General features: G+C 46.8%; 1 pseudogene; it reads right to left on the bottom strand.

The window, feature by feature from the left end:
* Positions 1–640: 640 nt before the first annotated feature.
* On the bottom strand, positions 641–9,626 carry LOC140189232 (zinc-binding protein A33-like; annotated as a pseudogene).
* Between the last annotated feature and the right edge of the window lie 15,207 nt (positions 9,627–24,833).

The raw sequence follows: 24,833 nt of genomic DNA, 5'->3' as shown, positions 1-24,833 counted from the left end.
TTTCACATTTTCAGTCTGTGGTAAAGAAGGGATATGCAATGCTGTTTTTTTTTATTTTTGAAGGGGAATAGAATATTTAAGCAAAGGGATAATGTTGGGCCTTTATAAGACACAGGTGAAGCCGTACTTCGAGCTTAATCAACGGTTTGGGTCCCATATCTCAGAAAGGAAAGCGGAGTCTCATTGAAACCTACCGAGTGATGAAAGGACTAGATAGGGTGGATATGGAGAGGTTGTCTCATGTGGTGGGGATATCCAGACTAGAGGACACAGTCTCAACATTGTGGGGAGACATTTTGAACAGAGGTCAGGAGGAATATTTTTAGCTAGAGAGTAGTGAACCTGTGGAATACTCTATCTCAGGCTGCGATGGAGGCCAAGTCTGTGGGTATATTTAAGGCGGAGGTTGATAATTTCCTAATTGATCAGGCCATTAAAGGATACGGCTAGAAGGCAGGTGTATGGGGTTGAGTGGGATCCGGGATCAGCCATGATGGAATGGCGGAGCGGAGTCGATGGGCTGAACGGCCTAATTCTGCTCCTGTTTGTTATGGTCTTATCAAGATTCACCCTGACCCCCGTCTCGCAGTCAGCACCGCCCCTGCTTGACCCATTTAACCTAACAAAGTGTGGGTGGACTTTAGGAACCGAGGACACAGGACACGTTGCCCCGCGGCTGCCGCTGAATCCGCGGTGTCTCTGTTCGGTTGACGAATGTGGCGAAAGTGTTAAAATTAACGGATCGATAATTGTCATCTCGTGTTTATTTCACACTCTGCACATTAATATTTACAGGAAAGTTACTCCTGATCCTGGTCCCGGGACCCGACCCTATTACAGACCCGGAGCGGAACAGGAGCAGATTCTCAGCCAATGGTTTCTATCCCAGGTCACGAAGAAAGGATAAAGTTACTCCGTGAATTTATTCCCAGTGAAGGTGTGGAGATGGGACTTGGTCTCCGCGTTGTAAAATGAAACTGTCCCGGACTGGTAACTGAGATAAACTCCCACCCTCCCGGGGATGGGACCGGCAGGGAGACGGGACTCAGGGGAGGGGAACACGTCACAATCCCGATGTAACACGTCATCATCCCGCCCAATAACCCAGACTCCGGTCTCCAGACGCAGACGGACCAGTCTCTTCCTCTCGACAGAGTCTGCGGCCACTCCGAGACACCAGTCCCGATTCCCCGCCACCTCCACCTCCCAGTAATGTCTCCCCGATGTGAATCCCTCTGATCCCAGCACACATTCCCAGTCTGTGAATCTCTTCCCGGTGTCAGGGAGATCCCTCCGGGTCCCGGTCCATCTCACACTCTTCCGATCCTCAGACACCTCGAGATACGGACTCGCCGTTTCCACATCCAGAGTGACAGAGACTGGGGGGAGAAGCAGAGAATTAGAGGGTCCCCGGGGATCCGGGGGAGACTTGGGCAGCGAGGCCCCGGGGATCGGGTGGGGGAAGACTCTGACATCGCGGTTCCAGGGATCGGGGGGAGACCCGGGCATCGCGGCCCCGGGGATCAAGGGAGACTCGGGCAGAGCGGCCCCGGGGATCGGGGAGGGGCCGTCAGGCCTCAGGCGCAGTCGGGTGGCCGACACGAACCTTTTCCGGGGTTTGACCCCGACGAAAGCGGATGGACAACTAATGTCTCCCCAAGGGTTTTCCGCTGGACGGCGAGCAGAGATTTCCCGATCAAACAAACAAAAAATGCTGGAGGAACTGAGCGGCTCAGGCAGCATGTGTGGAGAGAGGTGGACAACGTACGTTTTAGGTCGACATCTTCCCTTAAGAACAAAAATAAATGGGGGAGATAGACAGCAGTTTTTTTTTCTCTTTATAAAATATCTTTTTCGTGGTTAGCTTCTAAGAGATTGGGAGGTTAAAATACATTTGTTACTTGGAAACTGTGCTTGTACATGCTAACCGTTATTAATGTAATCCCGATCTCTTTGTATCATTATTTTTATTATGTTTATTAATTTTGAAACTTAATAAAGAGATTGAAAAATAAAGACAGCAGGAAGGAGAGCGGAAAAGGGGTGGATTAAGATAGGAACGGGTAGGTGAATGGATTTAAACAGGAGGTCACAGAGGCTTTTCGGCCCAACATGTTCGTGTCGATCAACTTGCTTTACTGAGCTAGTCCCGTTTGCCCATTATTCCTTTCTAACATTCTTATCCCGCGTACCTGCCGAGATGAATTTTAAAACATTGTGACTGTACCGAATTCAACAGTTGATCAAGGGCTCAGTGTAAAGAGAGATAAACCTATTCCCTGTCCACTGTACCATGAATTTTAGTGTCCTTAACAAACGTACTAACTATGTCACCTACACTATCATACAAATCATTAATATGAAGACAATCACACGCAGCCCCAACACCGACCTCTGCAGGTCACAGGCCTCCAGTCCTCTGTGTTGAAGAGACACTTGGACAGACACTTCAATAGGCAAGGTACTAAAGAAGACTGATCTAATGCCGCCCAGTGGGATGAATGTAGTTGTGTAAATAGGTCAACACAAAGGTGATGGGTCGAAGGACCTCCAAACCCCCTCTTCCCCCACGGGAACTGAGAATTCCAAAAAAAGACAGTGACCTCTGACCTTTGACTCGCCAGACGAGGAGACATCGTCCCTGCATCCTTGCTGCCTGTTAACTCCTGAACGATTTTGTTTTTGTTTCCCTGAGGCCTCCTCTCATTCTTCTAAACAGAGAACATAGAACATAGAACAGTACAGCGCAGGAACAGGCCCTTCTTTCAATGTTAACATTCATTTGTGAGTGTGAAGTGTGAAGTGGGGGAGGGTGAAGGTTCGAGACAATAAAGGAGGTGATAATGGGAACCAGCAGGGGAGAGTCGAAAGGCAGATTAAACCAGAACCTGCTGGGGGAGGAGTGGAAAGCCTGTGGGTGAACTGCGTGTGTAGACGTAACGAGAAAATGTGGAGGGGGGCAAAGATGGGAGTTGAGGATCCCTTTGGCTCCTTTCCCACAACTCCATCGCCCATGCATCTCCACGGCACTTCACTCTGCCCTGACCCACTTGGACAGCCCCAACCTTACCTCAGAATGCTGTTCATTGACTTTAGTTCGGGATTCAATACTGTGATCCCTTCCAAGATGATCACCAAACTTCGCCAGCTTGGTATCAGCTCATCCGTCTGCAATGGGATCTTGGACTTTCTGACGAACAGAACCCAATCAGTTAAGTCAGACAACCTCTTCTCCTCCACTCTTACCCTGAACACCGGCATGCCTCAAGGCTGTGTGCTGAGCTGTCTTCTGGACTCCCTTTTTACCTAGAGGGTATGGAGGGAAGGCTGGTGCAGGGTTCTGAGTTGGATGATCTGCCATGATCATGATAAATGGCGGTGCAGGCTCGAAGGGCCGAATGGCCTACTCCTGCACCTATTTTCTATGTTTTCTATTTTTTCTATGACTGCGTTCCTGTACATGATTCTAACTCCATAATCAAGTTCGCAGACGACACCACAGTGGTTGGTCAGAATAGAGGGGATGACATGACGGCCTACAGGGCCGAGATACAGCACCTGGCCGCGTGGTGTGCCGACAACAATCTGGCTCTTAACACCCAGAAGACCAAGGAGATCATTGTGGACTTCAGGCATAGCAGGAGTCACACTCACGTCCCCATCTACATCAACGAATCTGTAGTGGAGCGTGTATCAAGCTTCAAATTCCTTGGTGTCCACATTTCCAAGGATCTCACCTGGTTCCTGAACTCCTCCATCCTGATCAAAAAGGTGCAATAGTGCCTTTATTTCCTGCAGAACATCAAGAAAGCTCACCTCTGTCCCAGGATAATGACGGACTTTTTCCGCTGTACCATTGACAGCATCCTCACCAACTGCATCTCAGTCTGGTATGGCAATTGTCCCGTGTAGGACAGCAAAGCACTTCAGCGTGTGGTGAAAACTGCCCAGCGGATTATCGACAGCCAATTGCCCACCATTGAGATCATCTACCATAAACCTGCCTGGGCAGGGCGAAAAGCATTATCAAGAATCCAACTCACCCTAACCATGGACTTTTTACTCTTCTCCTCCCATCCGGTAGGCACTACAGGAGCCGCCGTTCCCGCACCAGCAGGCACAGGAAGAGCTTCTTCCCTGCGGCTGTGACACTGCTGAACCTCACATCACAGCGCTGAGCAGTGTTGCATCTGTATTGTACTGTCTCAGTACTTCTTTATTTGTGTGCTGTAGCACTTACTTTTTATTCGCAGTTATTTTGTAAATAACACTATTCTTCGCATTTCTCGTCAGATGCTAAAGGCATTTCACTGGTTTTGTATCTGTACTCGGCATAATGACAATAAAGTTGAATCTAATCTAATCTAATCTCATTCGGATATCTCATTCACGTCCACAGATTCTCCTGTCTGCTCCCCTGACGATTGAGTCCCTTATCACCACCACACCCCTCTTCTGCCTCGAACAACAGTGAGATCCTTCAGGATCGGGGGAAAACCTGCGTCAATCAGAGTCTGAACTCATAGCACGAAGGAATTGTATATTTTCCTGACAATCCCAGTAACCACACTGATACCCACTTTTATTCCCTAGAATATCATCAAGTCAGTATTATTTCCTAGCTCTTGTGGTAGAATTCAAACTCTTCTCCTGGCGGGTTAGTGCAGTGTGCCTGGGATCAGGACACAGTGGCTCATCTGTCAGTCCCGTGAACTGATACCCTACAATATCATCAATTCTATTCCCTAAAATATCATCAAGCCAGTATTAATTTCCTAGCTCCTGTGGTAGGATTCAAACTCATGTTTTGGTATGATAGTGCACTGCACCTGGGATCAGGACACAGTTGTTCATCTAACAGTGTATTGGTTGTATTGTGACCCTGTGTTGGTGTGTCCCGGGGTCTGACGTCTCCAGCTGACCATGTGACAGTGACGCCTCCCACTCGGTGGGGTTGATGTGAAATAAACTTCAGTTCCCCTTCAGTAATGATTACAGCCAAACTTTACCTTAAATTATAACAATTGTGTTTCATAAACAAGGAGAAATGAACCTTTGTAAGTTTTACCTCGATTAATGGCATCAAGTGTTTCTCTCAGCACTGTGTTCAACAAGTAGGAGTGAACGAATTTTTCAACCGGTAAGGCCTCATCTGTCACTGACAATTCCTGGATATCGTCACAAATTCTGTAAACATTAAGATGATGGTTATAAACTGGTATTCTGAACTATTTATAAATGCATCCTGTGTTTCAGTAAATAGCAGGTCCTACCTCCTCTTCTGACGAGCTTTCTCCTGAAAAGAAAAACACAAACCTGATTAGACTTGGACTGACGGCCCACATCCTGAATTTCATCCAAATCATCACAAGGTGTTGCAAATTCACTCCCGCAGTTACGCACACACACACGAACAATACAGAACCATGGGTTAAATTACAGGGAATGTTTCTCAGAGTTAGACCATTACTGAGAGGATGAAACTTGCAGGAATGATAGGACAGGTGCTTACAGGATAAGATGCCAGAATGATAAAATGGAACAATTTAAGATTAGTGATGGATTTGATTGAATGCAGGTGGAGAAAGTACCTCGATTTATGGTTAACATGAGAGGACACAGTTTTAAGGTGCTTGGAAGTCGGTACAGAGGAGATGTCAGGGGTAAGTTTTTGTTTATGCTGAGAGTGGTGAATGGGCTGCCGGCGACGGTGGTGGAGGCGGATGTGATACAGTATTTAAAGAGACTCCTGCATAGGTACATGGAGCTGAGAAAAATAGAGGGCTATGGGTAACCCGAGGGCATTTCTGAAGTACGAGGTGTGATTGATAACTTCGTGGCCTAAAGTAGAAGGAGATGGTTTATACAGCTCTAGTTACATACACGTGCAGTTCAACTCTTTGAATGAAAATGCAGAAAGTTTGAAGTTAATAACTCATCTCCTTCTACCTTAGGGCACCTTATCAAACACCCCTGCTGTGGACCACTTCTGGAGGTCCAAGACACCGACTTCTAGAAAGGGGGGATCCGTATGCTCCCCGACCGCTGGGCTAAGTGTGAAAATGTCGGAATAATAAATGTGCCTAGGTTTCTAAAATTGACTCCTTCTACCTTAGGCCACAAACTTATCAATCACCCTCGTAAGTGCATGTTCGGTGCAGCATTCTGGGCCAAAGAGACCGTATTGTGTGGTGCTGTAGCTTTTTGTTGTTTCTATCTTTCTGTTTATGGGGAGATATTCAGTCAAAGATAACATGCCAGGTCGTTTGTAATAAATCCCACAAGAAATTCAGTGAGGAGGATGTGGAACTCACTACCACAGGAGTGGTTGAAGTGGAGAGCAGAGGTTGAATGTAATGGGGAAACTGGATAAACACGAGGGACCAGGGAGTTCGGGGCACTGTTGCTGGGTGTGGTGAATAGGTGGGAGGAGGCCTGTGAAGGAGGGAATTTGACAGGAGAAGATGGACGGACCCAAGGGCCTTCTCATGACGGAGAATGTGACACAATCCCATGTGAAACTTATTCGAAAAAAGAAAATAAAAAGTGAAGGTTTCCCTAATCTGATGGAAACTGGATAGAGAGGATAAGTCTGATGTGTGGGTCACATTATTTCTTCTCAACTGATTAACAGAGAGACTCTCACACTGACCGCACCGGACACACTCACAATCTGTGACCGGAACTGGATGTTAATGGGAGGTTTAGAGTATATTTAATGCATTAATTAAGGACATAATCACCAGCTCTGTGTTAAGATCAGAGTAAAACATTTCAGAGAAGATTGTATTCTGTCCTGGGATGCATCTGTTTTCTTTCTGCATTGTATTCTGTATTATGGTAAACAGTCACGTAAGTGGGGGCGTGGTAAGAGGGAAGGAAATAAGTTACGTATTCGTACTTTGTTCTGGGCTGTTTTGAGCCTGGGACTGGCAGATGCCATATCTTTTGTTGACCAATTCGTTATAGTTTAATTTATGATAAATTATACTGAAATTTCATTGCTTAAAGATTATATGTTGCTGACATAGGACCGAAATATACCTCGGACATTTTGGAACTTCATTATTAGAGTGATTGGAGGGCGCGTCATACAGCTATAACAATCTGCTTGAGGTCGGCAGCAGCGGCAACTGATTTGTTAAAATTGGCCACTGTGCTGTGTTTATTTCAAATATACCACTGTTCATTTAGTGCCTTTGACAGAAACAAATTGAAATATAACCCCTCGCCTTCAGAAATATCACACTGTCTTTTTGATCCATCTGTTCCATTAAATTTGAGATTTCCTCCCGAATAATCCTTAAATTCTTTTGAATCTCTCGAAGATTTTTCTCCATTGGATTTATAATCCTCTCCTCTTCTTCCCTGAGATCCCTGAGTAAGCTCTGCTCTTTCTCGGTGATAATCTGGTGCAGTTCAGCAAACTGGGATGTGATGTGTGACTGAACGCTGTGTGACTGTTCCTGTCGAATGAAAGCTGAAGATTAGTTTACTGTATTAAACATAGAAACATAGAAAACCTACAGCACAATACAGACCCTTCGGCCCAAAAAGCTGTGCTGAACATGTCCCTACCTTAGAAATTACCCAGGCTTACCCATAGCCCTCTATTTTTCTAAGCTCCATGTATCCATCCAGGAGCCTCTCAAAAGATCCTATCGTTTCTGCCTCCACCACCGGCAGCCCATTCAAACGCACTCACCACTCTCTGCAGAAAAACCTTACCTCTGACATCCCCCTTGTGCCTAATTCAATGCACCTTAAAACTGTGCCCTCTCTTTGCTAGCCATTTCAGCCCCGGGAAAAATCATCTGAAAATCCAAACGATCAATACCTCTCATCATCATGTACACCTCTATCAGGTCACCTCTCATCCTCTGTCGCTCCAAGGAGAAAGGACCGAGTTCACTCAACCTATTCTCATAAGGCATGATTCCCAATCCAGTCAACATCCTTGTCAATCTCCTCTACACCCTTTCTATGGTTTCCACGTCCTTCCTATGTTGAGGCAAATAGAATTGAGCACATTACTTAGGTGGGGTTTGACTAGGGTCCTATATTTGCTGTGTTCTATTTCCTTATGTCGTTATGGTGACCATTCGGTTCATTGGAGTCCATACCACTTCTGAGACTTTCCGGTCAACACCATTCCCTCACGTTTTCCTGAAACCTGTTCTCCATCATTGACACATTAACTCCCACCTCATTCACATACACCATCCCCCATTTTCAGAGGGTTAATTGTAGTTAACCATTAATCCAGTTTGTCCTTGGAATGTGTCTGAAACTATCGTGGTCACAGGGGGAACATACAAACTCCACACAGTCACCACGAGAGGTCATGACAGAACCCAGGTCACTGGAGCTGCGATACTCTGCTGTTCCGTATTAAAGGGAACAAAACTATCCAGTAATATCAGAAATTCCGCTCAGGAAGCCTCACACGAACTCCGGAAATCTTCTCTTTCTGTTGTTGCTCCTTTTCCTGGAACTCTGATTCCATTTTTGTGAGAGAGTCTAGGGAAGATTTTAGTTGATCCTGGAAGTCAGAGAACGAAGGAAATCAAAACAAAGATACATCAAAAGAAACAGGTGAACAAACCCGATTATCGCACAGCAAATGTTCGAGGAACTCAGTGAGTCAGGCAGCATATATTCAGGGGAAATAAACAGTCGACTTTTTGAGATGAGACCCTTCATTTGGACTGAGAAGGAATGGGGCAGGAGCCAGAATAAAAAGGTTGGGGATGAAAACCAGCTGACAGGTGACGGGTGAGACAACGTGAAGGGGAACGTGGGGGAGGTTGATGAAGTAAGAAGCTGAGAGGGGGCAGGTGGAAGAGATAAACAGCTGAAGGAGGATTCTGATACGAGAGAACAATCGACCATGGAGGAAACGGGAGGAATTGGATCTCTTTGGGGCACTGAATGGTGACGAGGGAGGAAATGTAGAAGTCAGGTGTATCAGTTGTCCCACTTGAGAGAGATCAAGGGGTAGGAGCGAGTCGACAAGGGAGTTACAATACGTAGACAGCGATCCCTATAGAGCATGGAGACTTGGGGGAGGCTGGAGGTGGGTTGTTGGAGGGAAAGATGCGTTTGGTGGTAGAAGCACGTTGGAGATGGCCAACGTTGCGGAGAATGATGTGTTGATTGTGGAGGCTCGTCAGGTGTGGAGGATGGGCTGAGTATAGAATTCGGGTTAGTTTTACCTTGTAGAACTTAACAGCTTCTTTAATAGGCATGAAGCTGTGCTCTCTGTGTTCCAGCGCAGCTGCACAGATCAGACAGATCAGTGTCTTGTCCGTTTCACTAAACAGCTTCAGAGTTTCCTCATGTTCCTCGCAGTGATGTTTACTTTCCTTCCGTTTCGGATTCAGGTTTAGATTTTGAGCTTTTTCAGCCAGATTTGCTAAGGCCCAACTGACCCTGAGGGTGCGGTCAGCAATCTCCTGTCTACGTTCCGGGCAGGAGTTTCTCTCCTCCCTGTCCCAACACCGTGTGATACAAGAACGACAGAAGTTGTGCCCGCACTCCACTGACACCGGATCGGTGAAGAAATCCAGGCAGATGCAGCAAATTGCCTCCTCGGTCCAACTCTCGACCTGTCCTTTCGAAGCCATGTTAACTCCCGGCCCTTCCTGGTTCAGAATGCTTTTAATTTCGGGAGCTGCTGAACCCCTGCATTACCGCGATTGTCCACTACACGCGCTGCAGTCTCATGCCACTGGATGTGTTCATTGGAAAATAATTGTGGCCATTTCCATATCAGGGTGGGATCAGAAACGGATTAAAACGTCGGAACAGAAATGAAAACCTGGCCTGGCTGCAAGGATGAGGGTTGTTCATGGGGCTAGCAACCTGATCCCATAAAAATCCGGTGCGACAGAAACATCAACTGAATCACCAAAGGCTACATCCCTGGGTTCGGAGGACCTTCTCCTGGAAGACGATTGAAGCCGCGTGGTGAAAGGAAAAGCCACAGGGCTGATCAGCCTTCGCCCTGGACAGGGGACTCTGGCGAGCTGCTGGTGGCACCCTGAGCCCCAGTAGGCGTGATGGGCTGAAGACGAAGCAGAACAGAAAAGAAGCCTGAGAAAAGAGCCTGGTTCAGTATCAGGCAGGACCGAAAGGAGCAAGTTCTCCAAATAGAGGCACAAGAGACTGCAGATGCTGGAATCTCGAGTCAGAAACATGATACTGGAGGAACTGAGAGGGCCAGGCAGCGTCTGTGAAGAGAAATGTAAAACTGACTTTCCAGGTCGAGATCCTTCATCTGGCCTGTCTCAATCCGAAATGTCGATTGTCTATTTCCTTCCACAGATGCTGCCTGACCCGTTGAGTTCCTTCAGCAGCTTGTTTTTATTTTTTAAAATTTTTTTTTCTCGATGTGTCAAAAGAGTATGACTGGATTGTAAAGCCGGGGTTACGTAACTATTTAAAACAACTAGTAAATTAATTCATGCTACGAAGGTGGGTGTGTGGAGAAAATTTAAAAAACGCAAACAGGATGAAATCTGCAGATGCTGGAATTTCAAGCAACACACATAAATGTTGCTGGTGAACGCAGCAGGCCAGGCAGCATCTACCTTGTACCTTTTTCCAATAGATGCTGCCTGGCCTGCTGCGTTCACCAGCATCTTTTATGTGTCTTGTGTGAAGAGAATATTATGCTGTGAGGAGACAGATGCAGTGGTGATGACCGACCAGTTGCTGCAGAAAAAAAAACACAGGTCTGGACATTCTACGTCACCGGGTGGAAAACATTATTTTGTTCATTGAAGTCCTGAAGGAAATTCCTGACTTTACGCATTTCTGCTCCAATTCCAATGGAAGACCAACTTCCACAACTTTGGACAGAGCCCGGAAGCTGATTTTTTTTTTTTGAAATAAAATAAGCATTATTCACCAAAAAATATTCACAAGGATAAACCGTGCAATGTCATTAACCGAAGATCGTTTTTGTAGTGGGGGAAGTATGACTTATACAAAAACAATGGATTAAACCTGAACTCAAAGGGTACTAATATCCGGGCGGGATTGTTTAATATAGCTGCCAGGGAGGGTTTAAACTAAGTTGGCGGGGGAAGGAAGCCAGGGTGTTAGGGTCGAGGAAGAGGAAAATACAAATAAGACAAAGACACTGAGCAGCAAAGATGGCAGGAAGGACAGGCAGGTGAATAGACAGGATAATTTGCTGTGCGATAGAAATACAGCAAAATCGGTAACAGGTACTGATCTAAATGTACTGTACTTAAATGCACGCAGCATTAGAAATAAAGTGGATGACTCTGTTGTACAGCTACAGGTTAAAAGATATGACATTGTGGCCATCACCAAGTCATGGCTAAATAATGGATGTGATTGGGAGCTGAATGTCCGAGGATACACAGTGTACAGGAAGGATAGGAAGGTAGGTAAAGGGGGTGGCGTGACCCTGATGGTAAGCAACGATATCAAATCAATAGAAAGATGGGACATGGGATCAGGAGAGGTAGAATCCTTATGGATAGAGTTAAGAAAAGGCAAGGGTAAAAAGAAACTAATAGGACACTAATAGTACTTATATACAAGCCTCCAAACAGCAACCGGGATGTGGACCACAAGTTACAGCTGAAAATAGAAGAAGCGTGTCATAAAGAACATGTCAAGATAATTATGGGGGATTTTAATCTGAAAGTGGATTGGGAAAGTCAGGAAGGTACTGGAGCTCAGGAGAGAAAGTTTGTATAACGCCTACGGGATGGTTTTCTGGAGCAGCTTGTCCAGAAGCCCACCAGGGGATCGGCTGTTTGGATTGGGTGCTGTGTAATGAACCTGAGGCGATTAGGGAGCTGGAGGTAATGGAACCCCTTGGAAGTAGTGATCATAATATATGACTGAGTTCAGTTCAAATTTGAAAAGGAGAAGCTGGTATCAGGTGTATCGATATCTCAGTGGAACAAAGGAAATTAAAGTGGTATGAGAGAGGAACTGGCCCAAGTCGATTGGAAAAGTAAGCTAGATGAAGGGACGGTAGAGCAGAATTGGATGAAATTCCTCCAAGAAATAAGAAAAAAAGAATATCATAAGTGGAAAAATGGAACAAATGTAGCTAACGAGAGAGGTTAAGGTTAAAATAAAAGCAAAAGAGACGACGTTCAAGGAAGCAAAACATAGTGGGAAAACTGAGGACGGGACGATTTTTAAAAACTTACGGAAGGAAGCTAAGAATGTCATGAGGAAAGAAAAGAAGAATTATGAAATTAAGTTGGCAATTAACATAAAAAAGGATACTAAGAGTCTTTTTTTTAATATATGAAGAGTAAAAGAGTGACACAGGTAGATATAGGACCGATTGAAAATGATGCTGGAGAAATTATAATGGTTAACAAAGGGGTGGCAGAGGAACTGAATGGGTATTTTGCACAGTCTTCACAGGGGAAGACATTAGCAATATATCTGATAACCAGAGGTCTCAGGGAATAGAATTAGGAACAGTCAAGATTACTAGAGAGAAAGTGCTTGGGAAGCTAAATGGATTAAGAACAGATAAGTCTCCTGGACCGGATAAGGTGCACCCACGGGTTCTGAAGGAGGTGGCTTTGGAGATTGTGGAGGCATTGGAAATTATCTTCCATGAAACAATAGAGTCTGGCATTGTTCCAGAGCACTGGAAGGTCGCAAATGTAGTTCTGCTGTTTAAGAAAGAAGTGAGGCAGCAAAAAGAAAATTACAGACTATTAGTCCGACATCAGTAGTTGGAAAGTTATTGGAGTCGATCCTCAAGGATGAAGCTATGCAATACCTGGAGGTGCATGACAAGATATTCCGCAAGGGTCAGTGTTGGGCAGCTTCTTTTCACAATGTATATATATGATTTAGATTATGGATTAAATCGTTTTGTGGCTAAATTTGCGGATGACGCCAAGATACGTGGAGGACCAGGAAGTGTTGAAGAAGCAGAAAGGTTGCAGGGAGACTTGGTCAGTTTAGGAGAGTGGGTAAAGAAATGGCAGATGAGATAGAATGTTGAGAAATCTACGGTTGTACAATTTGGAAGAAAAAATAATCGGGCAGATTAGTATTTAGATGGGGATCAAATTAAAAAATCGAAAGTGCAGAGGGACTTGGGGATCCCCGTGCAGGACAACCTAAAGGTTAACCACCAGTTGGATCAGCAGTAAGGAAAGCGAATGCTATGTTGGCATTCATTTTAAGAGGAATAGCGTATAAGAGTAAGGAGGTGTTGATGAGGCTCCATGGGGCACTGGTGAATTCATTTGGAATACTGTGTACAGTTTTGGGCCCCCTATCTTAGAAATGATGCACTGATGTTGGAGAAGGTTCAGAGAAGATTTACGAGGATGATTCGTGGAATGCAGGGGCTAACATATGAGGAGCGTTTGTCGGCTCTTGGACTGTATTCATTAGAGTAATAGCGGAATGACAGGGGATCTCATATAAACATTTCGAATGCTGAAAGGGTTGGACAGAGTAGATGTGGAAAGGCTGTTTCCCTTGGTGGGTGAGTGTAGGACAAGAGGCCACAGTCTTAGGATTAGATGGTACCCGTTTAAAACAGAGATGAGGAGATTTTTTTTTAAGCCAGAGGGTCGTGGATTTATGGAATCCGTTGCCATATACAGCTGTGGAGGCCCGATCATTGAGGGTGTTTAAGGAGGAATTTTATAGTTACCTAATTAGTCTGGGTATCAAGGGATATGGGGAAAATCCGGAAACTGGAACTAGTTGGGAGAATAGTTTAGATCATAGTGGAGTGGCGGAGCAGACTCGATGGGCCGAATGGCCTACTTCTGCTGCTTTGTCTTGTGATCTTGTGAACAGTGAGCCTTCTGTCACGCAGCTGCTGTGGCACAGGCCCCAGCATCTTCCTCCACTTATCTTCGCCAGTCCACAGTCCGCAAAGTGGTGACTGACGGTCTCGTCTCCACTGCAGTAATCTCGGGGCATAGGCACTGCGGGAGTGATCTCCGGGCATGCAGCAAGGATCAGACTGGGAGGGCACCTCTCACGGACAGGCAGGTAGGATTTGGCACGATGATGAAATAATTTTAACGCCCTCATGATGAACCGATACAAGGTGTTGGATTTGGCCCAGTAGATTCCGGGTGGATCTCTGCCAACTATTGAGCACATTTACACGCAACGCTGTCTTAGCAAATCAGCATCCACCATTAGAGATACTCATCCTCCAGAGCAGACCCTTATCTCGCTGTTGCAATCAGGTAGAAGGTACAAGAGCCTCAGGACTCGCACCACCAGGTTCCGGAAACAGCTGCTACCCTCGACGATTAGGTTCTTGAACAACAGAGGATAACTACACTCACTTGCCGTCCATTGAGATGCTCCCACAACCAATGATCGCACTGGACCTGTATCAAAATGAGTGAAATCTGACACGAGGAAATCTGCAGATGCTGGAATTTCAAGCAACACACGTAAAAGTTGCTGGTGAACGCAGCAGATAAGCCCGGGTGCTGTCGTAGACTGGCGTACTGACCTCTACCTTGCCAAGGCATAGCAACAACTCCCGGATACCTCTTCTTATTTACCCCTCGATCGTGACCACACTAAGGAGCACCAGGCCATTGTCTCCCACACCATCACCGGCTTTCTCCGGTCAGGGGATCTCCCATCCATTGCTACCAACCTTATAGTTCCCACACCCCGCACTTCCCCTTTCTACATCCCACCCAAGATCCTTAAACCTGGCTGTCCTGATAGACCTATTGTCTCAGCTTGCGCCTGCCCCACCGAACTCATTTCAGCATACCTCGACACGGTTTTATCCCCCTTGTTCTATCCATTCCTACCTATGTTCGTGACACTTCTCACGCTCTAAAGGTTTCCGATTATTTTAAGTTCCCTGGCCCCCACCATTTTATTTTCACCATGGAGGTCCAGTCCCTATATACTTCCATCCCACATCAGGGAAGTCTCAAAGTTCTCCGCTTCTTTTTGGATTCTACACCTAACCAGATCCCCTCTACCACCACTCTGCTCCACCTAGCGAAATTAGTCCTTACTCTTAACAATTTCTCCTTTGGCTCCTCCCACTTCCTCCAAACTAAAGGTGTAGCTATGAGCACCCGTATGGGTCCTAGCTATGCCTGCCTTTTTGTTGGCTTTGTGGAACAATCTATGTTCCAAACTTATTCTGGTATCTCTCCCCAACTTTTCCTTCGCTACATCGACCACTGCATTGGCGCTGCTTCCTGCACGCATGCTGAGCTCGTTAACTTCATTAACTTTGCCTCCAACTTTCATCCTGCCCTCAAGTGTACCTGGTCCATTTCGGACACCTCCCTTCCCTTCCTTGATCTCTCTGTCTCTATCTCTGGAGACAGCTTATCCACTGATGTCTACTATAAGCCTACTGACTCTCACAGCTATCTGGACTATTCCTCTTCTCACCCTGTCTCTTGCAAAACTACCATCCCCTTCTCACAATTCCTCCGTCTCCGCCGCATCTGCTCTCAGGATTAGTCCTGCAGTCTAAACAGGGTGGACGCTACTGACACAATGAAGGAAGTTATGATCATTATGATTATGAAGACACGCAGTCCTCTTTTACTGTCATTTAGTAATGCATGCATTAAGAAATGATACATTATTCCCTCCGGTGTGATATCACAAAACACAGGATAAACAAGAGTGAAAAACTGACAAAACAACAGTGAAACAATACCATAACTTGATGAAGAAGTCCGTGAGCACAGTAAAGTTCAAAGTTTCTCAAATGTCCCACATCTCACGCAGACGGGAGAAGGAAGAAAAGCTCTCCCTACCATGCCGACCACAGTCTGACTCTAAGTCATTCGAAAACTTCGAGCTCTGATCAAACCTCCGACACTGAGTACTGAGCGCCATCTCTACGCGAACGATTGGACCTCCTTCTCGGTCGCCAAAAGCAGGCAAGGCCGGGGATTTTGAGGCCCACGCTCGGAAAGATTCACGACCACACAGTAACGACAGCAGCGAAAGGGGGTTTCAGAAATTTCTCCAGATGTTCCGCTGTGTTTTCACGCCCATTCTCCATCAATTCAGAATTGTCCACGGTCCCTATTTAACGGATATGATATCATTTTCACTGGAGAGCTGCGCACGTGCGGCGCGCTTCCATCTTCTCCTCCCGCCGATTTACCAGAGGTTGTGACCACAGCCAGGATCAAGACTAAAACTGGTTTCGATCAAGTACGACAGGCATGGAGAACGATCATTATTGCACTAAACCCGTTCTCCTCAGACATCCTCGTACCCACCAACGTCCAGGGAAGTTTGACCAGATGGACTCAGAATTGGCTTGCCAGCAGACGGCAGAGGGTGGTGGTGGAGGGAGTACATTCAGAATGGAGGATTGTGACTAGTGGTGTCCCACAAGGATCTGTTCTGGGTCCTGTACTTTTCGTGATTTTTATTAACGACCTGGATGTGGGGGTAGAGGGGTGGGTTGGCAAGTTCGCAGACGACACAAAGGTTGCTGGTTTTGTAGATAGTGCAGAGGATTGTCGAAGATTGCAGAGAGACATTGATAGGATGCAGAAATGGGCTGAAAAATGGCAGATGGAGTTCAACCCAGAGAAGTGTCAGGTGGTACACTTTGGAAGCACAAACTCGAAAGCAGAGTACAAAGCAGGATACTTGGTAGTGTGGAGGAGCAGAGGGATCTTGGGGTACATGTCCACAGATCCCTGAAAGTTGCCTCACAGGTAGATAAGGTAGTTACGAAAGCTTGCGGGGTGTTAGCTTTCATAAGTCGAGGGATAGAGTTTAAGAGTCGCGGTGTAATGATGCAGCTCTATAAAACTCTGGTTAGGCCACACTTAGAGTACTCTGTCCAGTTCTGGTCACCTCACTATAGGAAGGATGTGGAAGCATTGGAAAGGGTACACAGGAGATTTACCAGGATGCTGCCTGGTTTAGAAAGTATGCATTATGATCAGAGATTAAGGGAGCTAGAGCTTTACTCTTTGGAGAGAAGGAGGATGAGAGGAGACATGATAGAGTTGTACAAGATAAGAGGAATAGATAGAGTGGATAGCCAGCGCCTCCTCCCCAGGGCACCACTACTCAATACAAGAGGACATGGGTTCAAGGTAAGGGGTGGGAAGATCGAGGGGGGTATCAGAGGAAGGTTTTTTACTCAGAGAGTGGTTGGTGCGTGCAATGCACTGCCTGAGTCAGTGGTGGAGGCAGATACACTCGTGAAGTTTAAGAGACTACTAGACAGGTATATGGAGGAATTTATGGCGGGTTATATGGGGGGCAGGGTTCGAGGGTTGGCACAACATTGTGGGCCGAAGGACCTGAAATGTGCTGTAGTATTCTATGTTCCATGTTTTATGTACTATCTACATATCTATATGTAACCGCATATCCGCACACCACCAAGTCCACAAGTATAAGCAAATGTGCGCGCACACATAGCTAGTGATACCCACAAATCCACATTACATTATCCCAGAGCAATAATCTCTTCAAAATGATTACAAAATGTAGGACTGCAAAGTCAGTCTCACAAAATGGCCGCCTCCATCTTCAAGCACGTGGCAAGATCAAAATTCAAAGTCCATTTCCTTTCAACGTATGAATAACTGTTTGTACAATTTTGATATTAATTACACTCCTGGATATGCTGACACCCTTAAACCTGCGCGCATCGCCAAGTGTGCAAGCGCCCCAAATCCTTCCGCTCCCGCATATCCGCAAGGACCCTCATATCCGCCAGCAGCACCAAATTCGCTCGCACCTTCATCTTCGCCGACAGTTGGGAAGTACACGCAGCTTCAGCGCCTGACTGAAAGGGTCAATGAGTTGGAAATGGAGATGAATGAACCCAGGTATATTCAGGATGTGAAGATGTTATAGACGAGTCGACGTCAGAGGTGGTCACAAGCTTGGTGCATTTTTTGGGCAGCGTATAGGTGACCATCAGGAGAGATATGGTGATTAAGAAGTCAGTGTTTCCCTGTTTCCATTCCGCTCAGCAGCAAGTATTCCGCTTTGGATACTGCTGGGTGGGGACACCAGTTGTGGATTCATCAGCTCACGGCAGCAGCAGCCAGGCTGGCGCGGAGTGGCCAGCTCTGAGAATCACACAGAAGGTGAAATAGATATAGGGACTAGATAGTTCGGCGAAGAATTGAGAGAAAAAGGGAACTCAAGGGAGACGCAGTGGAGGGGCAGACACAGAGACCATTTGGGTGGAGCCTAGTAATAGGAAGGTTGCAGTTGCGAGGGTGGATTTCTTTTTGGGCAGATGATTTGTTAACACTTAAATGACTTTGGGCACCAGACTTCTATTTTAACTGTTTGACAAAGGACTGTGGATTGAGTCCACCACAATGGGCTTCCTAAAAGGTGTAAATACCAGATACCAGGTAGTTTGACCTGATAATGTAGTTTCGAAGGCAGTATCACCACACCTATACATTATAAATATTAATTGTATTAATTGTCTTCTATGTTAGCACTGGAAATGTCAAATAAATGTATCGAAGACTTAATTTACATTTCAAAAGGCTGTAGATACCAACTCAGACATGTTGGCGTCGGGAGGAAAGGATAGTGTGAGATTTTGTATGTAGCTTCAATAAGAAGCATTGTCTATGCATTGTCTGTAACTTTTTTAAATAGCGATTGCCTTTGTGTTTAGCATATAAATGTCGAGCCCACATTTAGCTAGCAGACCTTTCTGCGGATAGCGTCTCGAGATGCCTGCTGTACCTTGTTGTGTCGAATAAAGAAGCTGCTTTGTATCTACCATTGACTCTGTCTCTCCGGTAATTTCATCCACGCTACAACATTTGGTGTCAGGAGTGGGATACCTTCGTGACCCATCGTGTGGCCTGCGTTCTTAGCAGTCTCAGTTGGTGAGTATTTTTCCAAAATCACACTCACACTTGGATCTGTTCGGTCGGTGGACACACGGGAACACGAGGTATCACGAGCGCGGAGAGCTGAACTGGTAGATATTAAAGTAGTGTGTGCGTGTGCATGTCTGTTTATATAAGTGAGGAATCTTTCCATGTTAACTTAGTTAACTTGGTGAGAGTTGGACCACCAGTTAGGAAAGGTGGTAACCAACGGTACGGTTCGAGACACCGGAGGGGCGTGTATACTCGTTCGGCAAGCTGCATTTTAGTGTATGCGTGAGCAAGTGTGATGCGAGGGAATACAGCAGGCATCATGAGTTCGGGTACCCAAAATTGGCAGATTGTGGAATACATACTGCATGGTTTTAAGTATGTACTGTTTAACTGCTGCCCATCTATGATATTTTGCGTAGTTTTGGGAATTAGTGTGGGGATATCTCAGGGAGAGGTTTCACCCAGAGAGATCTACCAGAATGGCACCTATTGAGGTCAGGCAACATCAGGTTGAGAACACTGAGGATCCGAGCCAGCCCTTGACTTGATTACGACTATTCATAAGCCCTTCACCCCCGGGGAGAAACAGAGCATTTTGTCCGAGTTGCCCTCGCTTAAAGTCGCCTGTGGGAATTTAGAATTCTCGACGAAATGGTTGAAATTCACCAGATGCCCCCTAAAGATATACGTGTGTTAGTGAAAGCCAAGTGCCCGAGGAATATGTGGGACAGGATGGCCCAGAGGGTGCAGGATGGTACATGGACAACTACTGGGAGTGCCAGTAATGAAGAAAGGGGAAGTGAGGCAGCGCCTGGAGGGAGGCGAGAGTAGCTGGGGAACGATAATGGCAGTGATTCAGAAGGCTGACGAGACAGCCATGGATTACGCAGAACGTAAATACCTAGTGTACGAGGAGTATTCAGGGTTGGATAATGCAGGGAGGGACATCCCAGTGTTCCTAATAATGCTGAAGGAAGGCCTGAGCTCAGCCCACCAGGAAGTTTTCGATTTAGGCATAACAGTAGGGTCCAACTACTCTGAGATAGTTTCGTGGGCCAGTGAGATAGACCAAAGAAAAGGGAAGAGAAATCGTAAAGAGGGTATAGTGGATGCAGCTGCTGTGATGTCCCGGAGGGCTTGTTTTGCTTCTTGCCAGCAGACAGGGCCCTTTGCAAAGAACTACCGGACCAGGTATAAGGCAGTGAAGGAGTTGATATGCTCCAGCTGTGGCCTATCGGGACATGGCTGGAGAGAGTGTCCAAAAGGGAGGGGAAAAACCCAGGCGAAGGTCACAGCAGATACCCAGTCACTCACCCCATTAGCAACCTGTCCGACTGTCGATCAGATCAAAGAGTTAGTGACAGCGCCTCTTAAGGCAGAGAAGGATGTGGCGGCGGGTTCTACGGCCAGCTCTGATGACTCACAGATGTAAATAACGGCATTGTTAGGGGGACGGCAATGCAATATGTTAGTGGACACAGGAGCATCGGTATCGATAACAGACTTACCCTTACCAACAACCGGACAGGCCAGTTATATCAGGAGTGTAGGAAGAAAAACAGTAAAAGCAGAAAGAAGCGAGAAAAAAATAATAGAAATCCGGGGGGTGCAGCTTCCAGGGTATTTCTGGGTATGACCAAATAATGAAGGCACGATCCTTGGAATAGACATACTAAGGGAAGCAGGAGCCATTATAGATTCGGGAAAGGGAGAAATAATATGGACGAGTCAGGGGCAGTATAACCAACAGAATACATGGCCTGGCTGGCATAGGCGCAGCTGCCCCGATCATTAGAGACTGGAGCCAGGATGGTGTCTATGGGTTACCTTGTCAGTAGTTCCCAGCTGTGAGGGCTACACACAAGCAAGATTGTGGGCAGGTGAAGATAAACCCAGTTAAAATAGAGGAGGGTCTGTATAAACCCCCTAAGCAGGACCTTATACAAACTGACATACTGACCGCTGTTCAGGGTATAGCGAAGGAATGAAAACACCAGGGAATACTCAGAGAGACTGCTGCCACTCCAGATCATAAAGTTTTCCCAGATCCTCTGAGGGTAGACAATACTGCGAATAAGGCAAGAGAGGAACAACAGGCAACTGAAATTGCAAGTGTACAGGAGGAAACGACATAAGCCAGCTTAATAAAATTATATGAAGAGGTAGAGGTAGCAGAGAAGGGAAAATGGAGGAGAAAAGGAGCAAAGAAGGGACCAGGCGGGTGCTGGACACATGGGGATTTTGAGAAATTCTGCCACCGTTGTATCATTTGTGCCCAGCATAACCCTGGTAAGGGCAGAAAGCTACAGCTGGCAAATTAGCCTTGGCCGAGGGGACCCAGGGAAAACATCCAGATAGACTTCACAGGGCCCCTGCACAAAAAGCAGGGCGAAAGGTGACTGTCAATTTAAAGTATTAAAGGACTGAGCGAAACAACAACAGCGAATCACTGATCAGAAGGAGCCAGAGAGAGAGGGGATAGTTGTTCCACAGCCCGGCGACCAAGTTATGGTGAGGGTGCTGCCAGAAAGGCCGGGGTTTGCCCCCAGGTGGATAGGACCACAGACGGTACTCTTAACGAATGATACGTGCAGACTCGGCAGGGCAGCCAGTGGAAAAACAGGACTTAGGTTAAAGCATACAACTCACCCTCTTGTTGCTCCCACAGACGGAGTGGGGAACCAAGTGTACCTGGTAACCATGTAATTACAGAGAACCTAAGAGAGCAACACCAGCCGGCCATGCCAGACCTGACCACAGCTGATGAAAACATACCCGGAGAAAACACAAAGGCAGAAAACGCTGAGAGCGTGGCAGAGGACACTGATAACGTGTTGGAAAACCATGAATATCCTGCTAAAGTATGATGATGATGGTAATCTGTAAAGAAGGCTGGTTGCTGAAGGTGGATGATTAATTTTATAGCATAGTATAGAAAATTATTTGGGAAATAGAGGGGGAGGGATTTTTGATTAAAGCAGAGATGGCAAATTCCACCACCTCGATGACATTTCAGACTGCTAAAATGTTTACTAAGATGTTACTTGGGTTTCATCACCTAAGTTACAGAGAAATGTTGAGTAAGTTAGGTCTTTATTCTTTGAAGCGTAGAAGGTTGAGAGGGAACTTGATAGAGGTATTTAAAATTATGAGAGTGGATTGATAGAGTTCACGTGGATGGGCTTTTTCCACTGAAAATGGGGAAGATTCAAACAAGAGGACATGAGCTGAGAGTTAAAGGACAAAAGCTTAGAGGTAACATGAGGGGACACTTCTTTACTCAGAGAGTAGTAGCTGTGTGGAACGACCTTACAGCAGAAGTGGCTGAGGCAGGTTCGATGTTGTCATTTAAACTTAAATTGGATAGATGTATGGACAGGAAAGGCATCGAGGGTTATGGGCTGAGTGCAAGTGGGTGGGACTAGGTGAGAGTAAGAGTTCAGCACGGACTAGAAGGGCCGAGATGGCCTGTTTCTGTGCTGTAACTGCTATATGGTTATATGGCTAAACAAAAGGATAGGTATGTTCCTTGTGGGAGAGATTTCGACAAGAACTAAGAAGCTTAAACTGGGAACACATATTCTTTGGCAGCTTCACATTAAACATGCGCGGCATGAATTGCACATTAAAAATAAATTGCACAGAATACGGGAAATAAATGTTCTTGTGAAAAAAAAGAATAACGGGGGTGGATAGATAAGAGAAAATTGGACATCGAAAGTTATCCAAAGGAGAGGTGATTGATTTAGTCAAGAAAGATCAGGAAATGTATGTAAATAGTCACACTTTATTGACCCCGGGGGAAATTGGTTTTCATTACAGTTGCTCCATAAATAATAAATAGTAATAGAACCATAAATAGCAATATGTAAACTATGCCAGTAAATTATGAAATGAGTCCAGGACCAGCCTATTGGCTCAGGCTGTCTGACCCTCCAAGGGAGGAGTTGTAAAGTTTGATGGCCACAGGCAGGAATGACTTCCTATGATGCTCTGTGCTGCATTTGGGAGGAATGAGTCTCTGGCTGAATGTACTCCTGTGCCCACCCAGTACATTATGTAGTGGATGGGAGACATTGACCAAGATGGCATGCAACTTAGACAGCATCCACTTTTCAGACACCACCGTCAGAGAGTCCAGTTCCATCCCCACAACATCACTGGCCTTACGAATGAGTTTGTTGATTCTGTTGGTGTCTGCTACCCTCAGCCTGCTGCAATTCAGAGGTTTGGATGAAACGAAGCACACTAGGGATATAAAGAAGCCGGAAAAGATCTAAAAAAGAGATTGGAGATAGGATGACGCCTTGGCAGACGCCGCGATGCTGGTGCACCCCAGAATCGACATTCCAACCGCACTCACAGTGGACGCATCCAACACAGCAGTTGGTGGGGTGCTGGAGCAACTTATCGAGGGGCGCTGACAACCCCTGGCATTCTTCAGGAGGCACCTTCGGCCACCCGTACTCAAGTACGGTGCCTTCGACCGGGAGCTGTTGGCACTACATCTGGCAATCCGGCATTTCAGGGACCTCTTAGAAGGTTTGTTCATGGACCACAAACCGCTGACCTTCGTGTTCGCGAAGGTGTCCAATCCCTGGTCGGACCGACAGCAGCGACATCTGTTCTACGTCTCCGAGTACAAGACATACATATAGTATGTCTCGGGAAAGGACAAAGTCATGGCGGACGAACTCTCCAGACCAGCTACCCAGGCCCTCTCCCGGGGGTGGACTATGCAGCACTGGTGGACGCGCAGCAGGCAGACGACGTATCTGATGCCCAGTTAAAATACCGCAGTCTCAGGTTTGAAGCTGCAACACTTCCTTGTAGGCCCAGGTGAGAGGACCCTCCTGTGTGACGTGGATACCAGCCAACCTCGTCCCGGCAGCATGGCGGCGGCAAGCTTTCAACTCCATACACGGCTTAGCGCACCCATCTATCAGGACAACCGTCCGGTTGGTCTCCAGCAAGTTCGTGTGGCACGGACTTCGCAAACAGGTCAGCGAATGGGCCAAAACGTGCACGCTGTGCCAAACAGGCAATGTGCAGCGGCACACCAAAGCCCCGCCACAGCAGTTCGAACCAACCTGCCGGAGGTTCGACCACATTCATGTGGATATCGTGTGGCCCCTGCTAGTGTCGCGAGGAGCGCGGTGCCTCCTAATTATGGTAGACCGGTTCACGAGATGGACAGAGGCAGTCCCGCTCACCAGCACCACCGCCGATTCCTGCGCCCGAGCGCTGATTACAGCCTGGGTAGCACGCTTCGGGATACTGGCCCACATTACCTCCGACATAGGCACCAAGTTCATCTCCAGCCTGTGGTCGGTTGTGGCCAGCCTGTTGGGAACACAATTACACCACAGAGCTGCCTAGCCCCACAGTCGAACGGACTAGCGGAACGCTTCCACCGTCACTTAAAGTCGGCTCTCATGGCCCGCCTGAAAGGGCCTAACTGTGTGGACGAGCTTCCCTGGGCCCTTCTTGGAAGCCGCACAGCACCCAAAGAAGATCTGCACACCTCGTCAGCCGAGCTGGTGTACGGCACACCCCTTGTCGTCCCAGGAGAAATCATACCAGCCTCAAGGGAGCAAGAGGCAGAACCTGCAGCAGTTTCGAACAGACTACACAAAGGCTCGGCAACCTGATCCCCGTACCGACTTCGTAGCATGGTTATATCCCGACCTGCATACCCAAAGACCTGCAGAACTGTAAGTTTCTTTTTGTACGACGGGGCGGACACCGGCTACCGCTACTGCGGCCGTACGAGGGGCCGTTCAAGTTGATCAGGAACAACGGGTCCACGTACGTTCTGGACACTGGGGGGAAAGAGGAGGTTTTCAGTGTGGACCGACTCAAACCGGCCCATGTGGACTTGGCGCAGTCGGATGAGGTTCAGGCACCGCGGCGCAGAGGCAGAACGCCCAAACAGAGACGATGCTGAGGATGTTCTAC

This window comes from Mobula birostris, chromosome 28 (genome assembly GCF_030028105.1).
Source record: "Mobula birostris isolate sMobBir1 chromosome 28, sMobBir1.hap1, whole genome shotgun sequence".
Taxonomy (NCBI): domain Eukaryota; kingdom Metazoa; phylum Chordata; class Chondrichthyes; order Myliobatiformes; family Myliobatidae; genus Mobula; species Mobula birostris.
The sequence above is the reverse complement of the archived record's forward strand: the minus strand, read 5'-3'. Positions and strand labels throughout refer to the sequence as shown.